Source organism: Octopus bimaculoides, chromosome 9 (assembly GCF_001194135.2).
Source record: "Octopus bimaculoides isolate UCB-OBI-ISO-001 chromosome 9, ASM119413v2, whole genome shotgun sequence".
Taxonomy (NCBI): domain Eukaryota; kingdom Metazoa; phylum Mollusca; class Cephalopoda; order Octopoda; family Octopodidae; genus Octopus; species Octopus bimaculoides.
The window spans coordinates 65,789,855-65,800,311 of NC_068989.1; the positions used below are offsets into that span (position 1 = coordinate 65,789,855).

The following is a 10,457-nucleotide window of genomic DNA, read 5'->3' on the forward strand; positions in this document are numbered from 1 at the left end:
GTGTGTGTGTGTGTGTGTGTGTGTGTGTGTGTGTGTGTGTGTGTGTGTGTGTGTGTGTGTGTGTGTGATTATTTGTTTTATAAAAGGCAGAAGGTCTGAAACTTGAGCGGTAAGAGGGCGCTACGCGGTTACATCAACCATTTTGCAACTCGCCGCCTTGGATTTGAAATTTTGAGTCCTTGTACGATATTGGATTGATCCAAAATCTAATCCGTTCGTGCCAGTCAGAAGGCCAAATATCCCTGAAAGTTTCATCCAAATCCATCCAGCGGTTTTTGAGATATCTCGTCCATGGACAAACAAACACGATTGAAAACAATACCTCCGCTTTCGATAAGGCTGAGGTAATTAAAACAAACTTATCGATAGCCTGGATATACTATAAAAAAAGCTTTTAATACTCTACAACATAGTTGAATTAAGAAATGTCTGAAATGTATAAAATGGCACTTATTCTGCGAAACTTCTTGTCTGTATGTATGAGATCATGGAGAAACACACTGACATTGAACAGTGGCAATGAATCTCTCAATGCTGGAGATGTAAGAATTACATGCGTCATTTTCCAGGGTGACTTTCTATCACCACTCCGTTTTTGTCTAGCCTTAATACCTCTCTCGAAATTGCTCGATGAATACAATATGGCTGTAAAATGTTTGATAAACATATAAATCATCTCTTTTACATGAATGATTTAAAGTTCTTTGCAAAAAATGACCAACAGCTACAGGGCTTACTAGTAATAGTTAAACAATTCAGTGATGACATCCGGATGCAATTTGGCCTCGATAAAAGTGCAAAGAAAAACTGACAGAAACATCCAATGTTAATCTTGGTCAGTAGAATGTCGTAAAGGAGTTAGAACCAGCGGAAAACTATAAATACTTAGGGGTATTTGAAAGTGATGGAATCAAACATTCAATGATGAGGGAAAGGATCAGAGAGAACGTTATCACAGGGTAAGGTCAATACTCAAGACAGTGCTGAATGCAAGAAACACCATCGAAGCGATCAATACTTGCGTGATTTACAGTTTCAATATCATTAACAGGTCAATTACTGAAATAAGTAATCTTGACAGAAAAATATGAAATTTGTTGACATTACATAGAATGCACCACCTTAAGGCAGATAGAGAACGACTTTACCTGCCAAGAAAAGAGGGTAGCCGTGGAATTTTACAACTGGAATTAACAATGAAGATTGCCACAATTGTCCTAAACACCTACCTGAAAAACTCTGTTGACTGGATGTTAAAACTTGTCTTAAAGCAACAAAATAAGAAAACATCATACTCAGTAACAAAACAGGCAAAGAAATATCTAAGTGAATTCCAAATACAACAAATCCAAGAATTAGATGTACTGGAAACAGTGTGTCACCTGAGACCTACTTTCCATTTCTTCATGCTACAGCTAAGTAATTCTTCTTCTTTTTCTTTTTCATTTCTTCTTCTTCTTCTTCTTCTTCTTCTTCTTCTTCTTCTTCTTCTTCTTCTTCTTCTTCTTCTTCTTCTTCTTCTTCTTCTTCTTCTTTTATTATTATTATTATTATTATTATTATTATTATTATTAATTTGTAGTAGTAGTAGTGATGGTGGTGGTGGTGGTGGTAGTAGTAGTAGTAGTAGTAGTAGTAGTAGTAGTAGTAGTAGTAGTAGTAACGGTGGTGTCGTGGTTTTGTATTGTGGTTTGTAACTTAGACATGTGGCCAACGAGTTGCCAGAGAGGGTGTTAGTCGATTGCACTAACTGCAGTACTTGACCGCTTCCTATATTTCATCGAACATCAAAGGGATGAAAGGCAAACTTAACCAAGGAGAGGTTTTGAAGGTGGAATATAACAAAATGGAATTAATACCTCAGAGTAATATGACCATCATAATACGGTGTTATTTACTACCGCCCGCTAAAACACAGGTGTCTGAACTAACTTCATTTTCGGAGCTCACTGCTTTCTGTGTCTCTGTGTGTGCGGTATATTTCGTTATGGAGAGGCAAATAGAGAGATGATAACATTGTTACACATATGTATGTTTGGAAATTCTGTCTTAGTCAAAGTGACAGGAAAAAAAAACACGCGCTTCATATAATATAGATAAAGATAAATATGATAGCCACGTTTTCCTCGTCATATATTATTGTTTTATCAGAAATGCTAAATATTTTCTTTTGTCTGTTTGTTATTTGTTTTCTTGTATTTTTATTTTAACTTTGCTGTGTTTTTATGCAGCTACATAACGTAAAGTTTTGTGCAGAGAAAAATATATTCCTGGACAATTCTTTCTGGATTTATCTTTATCAGCAAAATGGTGACAAAAAAAAAGAAAGAAAAAAGCAAACTGATCGATCATTGATAACACCAAATCGATAAAATTCTACTACTTTCTATCTTCCGGCGCTAGATAGAAATAGAGAATGAAATGTTTCGTTCAATCTTGATATCAGCTGAGTTTTAAAGAATTTATTCTTTCTAGGCGTGTAATTTCTGAAGTCAATACGACCTCGTATTTTGCCTATGCTTTTTGTGTGTGTATTACAAGCCATGCATTTGAATACAATGTAAACATTTCAAATTATTTATGTGCATATCAGTTTCTCTAACCGAAGCAGTTACCACTATTTCATTATTTCCCATTTATAGCCGTTTTAGATAGCTTTAGCCGTTTTGTATCGTATTTCTCTTGATATACGCAGTTTTTTGTTTCAATAAATTTTGAAAACAATAATTTATTGAAATATCTTTGTTATTATTTTAGCTGGTGTTTGGAACATAAATTAGTAAAGAATTTTGACAGAAACTATTAAGATGACTTTAAATAGGGAGGCTCGTATCATAGGACCAGGACCGGTTTCCGGAGGGTTGATAACAAAAGTGTTAATCATTTTGTCACTAATATTCATATCACGAATATCTAATACAGGACAACATCGATTTTCCAGAACCTTTGGTGCCAATGTCCTTCTGATTACTGATTTTTCCAAACCAATGGAGGTCGCTTCAAAATTAAACAAATATTGAATTTATTTAAATGATTAAATGTAATACAGATACATGTAAATTAGTGTAAACTACACAAACTATTATACAAATATATTTATACTGTACTCTGTAACATGCTGTGTGACAGAGCCGCGCAGTATCTCGTGGCCGTGTTGATTTGATATTTCAGCTCGTAAATAAGGGTTTATAGACGATCAAATATAAGCAGCCAGTTTAAAACAATGTGCCGCAGGTGTGCTGATATTTGAAAAACAATTTAAGCTTTTAGAACATCCATTCCTTGGCTAGCGCACGTTGAAAAACGTTCTAATAAAAATTCTTTACGAAGAGTTCCCGTGTTCCAGTAAATTTTTCATTAGATCGCTTGTGTGTCACGATGTAAAGACCATTGCGTGATCTGATACATAGTCGTTTTGTAAAGACCATTGCGTGATCTGATACATAGTCGTTTTGTGAGTGTTTATGAGTGTGCTTGTGTGTGTGTGTGTGTGTGTGTGTGTGTGTGTGTGTGTGTGTGTGTGTGTGTGTGTGTGTGTGTGTGTGTTATTGAACTTCGGAAAAAAGTTCCCATACATAGGATAGAGTAACGTTATGCTGTAAGTGCCCAACTAATAGAGTCATTAAAATGCCCGCTCAATGAGCTCTGAGTTACATCTCACTGAAATCAACCTAGCCTGTTATCCTTGCTGGGTCGATAAATAAAGTCTTAACTATGTATTTGGGGTGATTCTTGTCTTTCTCTTTCCCTAAAATTGTCATATCTAGAGTGGGATGTGGCCCATCAATCTAAATACTCAAGAAACGCCGTATGTCGCCACAGTGCTCCTACGATACCATTTAGCGTCTGCGACTGAGACAAGGCGAGTTAAAAGGCTATATATAACCCAAGGAGAATAGCTTAAGCAAGAATTTTAATGAAATTTAATGAACATAACCCTAAAAGTAAACAAACACTTTTGCATGTTATCGTATCTTCATAGTTTACGTATTTTTCTCGACTACTTTATGAAAAATGTCCTGGTTAATGAGTTGACATATTGGAGGAAAACTTCAACAATTACTAACTATCAAAAAAAACATTGTATAAGTAAGCTGACATTCAAAATTAAACTAATAATTCGAATTATTTACTGCATGGGTCATCTAGTATCATGATTATATATCCTACTTATTTGTTCACTTTACGTAAACATTTTGTTTTATTCCCGTAATAATGTTGCTTGAAATATTTGCTACCAGGATGCAATAATTTTAAACATAATGTAATTTATATTCATATATCTTCATGAATAGATAAACTGTTTCTTCGTTCTCTTAATATAAACATTGTTTAATTCCCATCATGCAGTAAGCATTAAGCCTGAAATATTGGACACAGAGTGTTCCGGCAAAATTTGACGGTTTTTAATGTCTTTTATTCGGGAAGAGCTTGGTATGCTGGTGATCAGTTAACGGTGTTGGAGAGCATAAAGATTAAAATTATGGTTGAGAAAAAGTTAGCTGACATGGAGGACAGAAAGCCGTTGGGAGCGATAAAATAAGTACCAGTTGAGCACTGTGGTCGATGTAATTGACGCTTCCCCGAAATTGCTGGCCTTGTGCCAAAACTTGGACTCAGCATAAATCACCTGATTGTGACTCGTGTTCTGTGCTATCAGAGCTCATGGCAGAGATGTCTTTTTGTGTGTATATCCACATGGTTATGGTCTCAACGAAATAAAGTAGAGGAATGGCTGAGAGTTCTAAGCAGAAAGAGCTACATTTTAAGGAATGGAGAAGTAGACGTGATAGCTTTAACTTTTCCATAGGATTTAGAAACAAAGGTAAAAGGTACTTTCACGGGGGAAACGAAACTATGGCGCATCTCAGCTTGCTTGGTGCATAGCTTTTACTAAAGAAAACACCTTAGAGAGTAATATAAAATGAGTGATCCACTGAAGAGAAATGTATGTTTTATCACAAATTCAAACGTTCAGAAATGTTTCAAAAGATCGATAAAATTCCGAAAAAATTAACCCCTTCTCGCCATCCCCCTTTTCTGCTTTTATAGAAACATAAAACGGAAGGAAGGATGAATTTGGAAACTTTCATTCATTTTTTTCTTTTTAATGCGAAATTGATATCTTTGTATAATGGTTAAAAGACGGGAAACAAAACGAGAAGATGAAAATCCCTCTTGATAGTATATTTTGTGTCCCTGTTTTTATAGTTCTTTATAAAACCCATAATTACAGAGATAATTTCTATTTCAAAATACATAGATTTTACATTTTACTCTCCAAGTGTTTATGTATTTGATTAATTTCTTCAGTTTCTTTTAAGTTTATATTTTAGCAGCTGCTGGTAGAGGAATATCACTTAGGAGATATCACGCTAAGCAATAAGTGATCCATGAACATTTAAATAATCTGTAAGAGTAAATTCTCTCAGGATATAGTTATTTCTTAAATGTTATGGTATATTTACTGATGTATATACGCACAACCCTTTTTCGTTCGCAATTTCATACTGATGTCAGTGATTTCCGTTTAAGAAAGAAAAAGAATACTGAATTCTATAAATGTTTATATATTCTGTTAAATGGCAACCAGAAATAATGCAATTAATTGCTTCTTCAGAATTTCTACATATTCTTCAGGTACATTTCGATATTCAAATAAACTTTATATTTTCATAGTTTTTCGTGAATCGTACTTTGATCATTCGCAGCGATCAAAATTCCCTAGAGATATGATCAAATAATAAATCATTTGATCATGCACTTCTTTTGCTCTCACTACCGATAAATTTACCAATGGAAAGGCTTACAGTAGGTCGCTTGACTACTAGAAATAGCAATTGTATCTCATACAAATACTACCTCTCCATTTTAAGAAAAGAGTGCACATATGATGATAATGTCGTCACTGATGCACTATGTCTGAAACAAAAAGAAATCGACAAATTGCTCTGTCAGGATAGACCTGGAGTTACACAACAACAGCCTCACTAAGTATGTATATGTATAAGAAGCCTTTTACTGAATTTAAGTAGTAAAGTTTTGTCGGTAGACTCGGGTTAATGCAATGTAGCGAGATAACGGAACGTGTAAAGTATTGATAACTACTTTTATGTCACATATTTGATTTGAATCGTCTAGTTCTCAATAATTAGGCAAGCTTCTGTACAGATTTAGCGTTTCAAATATCACTTATGTTTGATGTATTGGTCAAATGAAGGCGGAAGTAGAAAACACAGTCTCACTCTGCTACACAATGCGACCGAACCTCATGTTTAGGAAGCAAATTTCCTATTAGCATAACTACATTTCCAGCATGTTTTTCATTATTTTTATACCTTCGTAATACAGTAATCCCTAGCCATATCGCGGTTCACCCATCGCGGTTCACCCATCGCGGTTCACCTATTGCAGTGTATTAATTAAGCTTACGTCGAATCCTCCGTGGTGTTGTTTTGTATTTTTAATAAAATAGATATATACAATTTATAATAACAATAAAAGAAAATACAGTACAGTACTATTTTTACTTCGCGGATTTTCACCTATTGCGTGGGGTTTTGGAAAGTAACTTCCGCGATAGTCGGGGGTTTACTATAAATACATTAATTGAATTATCTGTTGATGTATTTTTCCGAGCAAAGTTTCTTAAACAGGTTATTACGCTGTTTCTGCAGTACCCAGAAAAAGTTTTAAAGGGGATCGCGACGCATCGGATAAATGCTTAGTGGCATTTCTGCCGGCTCTTTACATTCTGAACTGAAATCCCTTCGCCCACAACTTTGCTTTCGTCATTTCAGAGTCGATAAATTAAAGTGCCAGTGAGGCACTGGAGTCGGTGAAATCTGCTTGACGGATGGACATCTCAAAACTGCTGGGTATAAACCAAATCTTGAAACAAATATTAATGTTTAAGGTCTATATCTATGCGAAAGAATGGTTAGTTATATTCACCTAGAGGCTTTAACGTTATATGGAAAAGCAATGTTGTAACGTATTAAACAACAAAGATTGTATTTGATTTCAAAACACAATCATTTGTCTGAACCGATACAGATTTCCAATGTTCTCTCGACAATTTGATGACGCAGGCTTATGCACGAGATTAACATTTTCGGAAGTAGTGAGCAGAGAGAAATTTATGGGAGGAAAATGCAAACCCTGACATTTCAGATTCTTCAACTCTTTATCTTGATCTTTCGGTTACTCGAATTTACAGAGCGTCAAATTTTAAAACTAGTCCATATCTCTCTCAGTAGATGATTTCCAAAGACATCAAAACGATTTTCAGAAGGAATAAGATAATAATAATAATAATAATGATAATAATAATAATAATAATAATAATAATAATAATAATAATAATAATAATAATAATAATAACAATAATAATAGCGACAACAGCAATATGTTCTGTGTTTAGTAAAGAGTACGCCTGAATTGTCTTTAAAGTTATCTTGTTAGAGAAAGGCATTATAACATGTTTTATCAATGTCGCTCGAAAGTCACAGAAAATTCTTCTGAAATATTTACAAAATTATGGATGATGAGGGAATATATGGGTATATACGTAGACGTGTGGTTAAGCAATTTTGTTCTATAACCGCCTGTTTCTAGGTGCGTTCCTGTAATATGCCACATTGGGAAAATGTTTTCTTATTCTGTTTTGTGTTGACCAGTTGACCATTAAGCGAATATTAGTACGGGAGCCCATTGTTTTCATACATTAATGTCAAGTTACGTCCCTTTATGTTAATAGCAGATAACATAACTTGTCTATAAATGGTGATTACAGTATTATATTTAAGAAAGAAAAAAACTGAACAAATACTGATGATGTAATCGGCAAAAACACTTGGATAATGTGATCATCTATGGAAACAGTTCAATGACAAAAACAAATAAAAGAAAGAAAAAGAAGGAAGTGCGTGTATGAAAGTATATATATATATATATAGGCAATATATGTGGATATATGTGTATATCCATATATACACATATATCAATTAATATTTATCAGAAGTAACAGAGTGGCACAACGAAAGAAACTGTCGGACTTTAATTCACTCTTTTAGTTCTACTTTTCACAGACATACGCTTATTGATGTGCTGAAAAAAGACATTTACAGGAAAAAAAAATAAAATAAAAATAAACAGACGTGAAGTCACTTATCTCTCATCAGTGGACGACCGATATCATCATAATTTCGATACTTTCCGGTAATATTATTGTGTTTGGTGGTACCAGGCTCTGTTCAGGCTTGGATATACCTTTTCCCTTGTTTTCACCAGCCTTTTCAAAGCTACCCAAAGTGGCAGTTCTGAGGAAGAAAGGTATTCTCAACCAAATTCTTGATACATTATGGATTCTGCTGAAGACACCCGAGTTCCAATGTTGTGGTGTTTAAATGAGAGATTGATTAAGCCTTCCATCCAAATAGACTATGGTGAGATTTGATAACGCATCGCATATGGAAGGGCATTCTTACAATTGCGTCAATTCACCCCACAGATTGGTATATTTCATATCCACCTTCAAAGTTTGAAATGCAAAGATTGGCTCGGTGTGATTTGATATCAAAGTGCAGAAAGTGGCATCAACGACTGCAAGGCATTTTAGATGCCATTCTAAAGAGTCTGCCATTACTAACGTACTTGCATATATACAAAAATACATACATACATTCATGCATACATATGCATATATATATATATATATATATATATATATATATACATCTATACATATACATGTATATATATAAACATCTATAGATATACACATACATAGAAGCATGTATGTATGTAAATATATATCTATTTGTCTAGCAAGCTATCTATATACACATACATATACATACAGACATACACACACACACACACACACACACACATATATATATATATACATATCTATACACATATGCATACATGTAGACATACATACATATATATATATATATATATATATGACGTGGACAGAGAATAATGAATAGCCTAGGTAGTAAGGTCGATAGTACATCGTATTTACCAATGTCTTTGAAGTCGTTAATAACTGGATACGATAGAAAGACGCAATGCCTGTCTATAGGTATGCTTCGACAAAAGACTACTACCTTAGTATTTCCGGTATGGCTACTGGCACTTTTTTGTTTTCTATGATGATTTCACTGGAGATCCTCTGAACGCTATGATAGTTATTTACCTTTGAATGTAAGTAATCTCTTTGAAAAATATCTTCAAAGAGATTTCAAGTACTCTAAAGTAAATTATACAAAATAAATACGAACTTAATTCTATTAAATTTTACATATATTTCCGTAATTTTTAAAGAACTTTTAGATTTGATCGCATTATTTATATATATATATATATATATATATTTGTATTTTTTGTAGCTATATTTTTTGTTTTCTAAGATATAATCTAATCAATATTTGAACTGATAAAGAACAGAGCTGCTCTTTTTGTTATTTTTTCCTCCATCTTTTTCTCAAGATATAATTTATCTGCATTAAGCATAAGATATAATGTTTTTTTCTTATCTTTGATAGTAAATATCTGGTTGGGAAAATATTAATTCATTCTTGAGAAATTATGGAGAAATAATTTGAAATAGTTCTCCAGATTTTGCGAGAACATTGACAAAATGCCTGTTAGATGTAACTAAATGAGAATCTCTCTTATTATATACATTTTGAAATTCGGTGTAAAATTCCATTGTTGCATGGCTGCTTGGTTAAGCGTATCGTTCCTCAAGAATATGCTTTCGCATTTCAATCCAATGCCCAGAACATTGGGTAAATGTCTTCTAGCATAACTTCAGGGTGATTAATATATATTAGTGAGTCCTGTGGAAATTCCACATAACGAAAAAGATTAAGAGAAGCTATTTAAAAAAGAAAGAATGATTTTTATTTTTATTTTGCTAAGTTATTTCACATCCAGTCACAATAAAGTGTTAAGCATTTTATATTTCTCTCTTTCTCTCTACCTATTCAACAAACTTTTTAACCATGTACTTCTCCTGTTCATGTCTGTAGCGTTTCTCTCTTTCTCTGAACCTTTCCCTCCCCAGCCTACAGCATATCATTAACACATTTCTCTCCCGCTATTCTCTCACCTTCTTTTTCTCTCGCTCTTCGCCTCTCCCTTCAACTAACCACGAGATGCATTTGTCCTTAATATATTATCATACTCCTTTCGTTTTTTACTTACAGTTCTCTCCACCTCGCTCTCACTTTTACTCCACCTTTCTAACTAAAGTATAACGGGCAAATGAACACGATTATTGTATTGATGTGTATATACGTATGTAGGTAGGTATGCATATGTACACATACACATACACCACACACAGCTGCGCGCACGTCTGTTTACGTGTGCGCGTGCGCATAGTATGAGTAAAAGAATGCTCTACATGTGCATATATATATATATATATATATATATATATA

General features: G+C 33.8%; 1 long non-coding RNA gene across 2 annotated transcripts in view; it reads right to left on the bottom strand.

Moving 5' to 3' along the window:
* The window catches only part of LOC106875319 (uncharacterized), a 406,076-nt gene that overhangs the window by 250,358 nt on the left and 145,261 nt on the right, over positions 1-10,457 (bottom strand). The window lies entirely within an intron of this gene.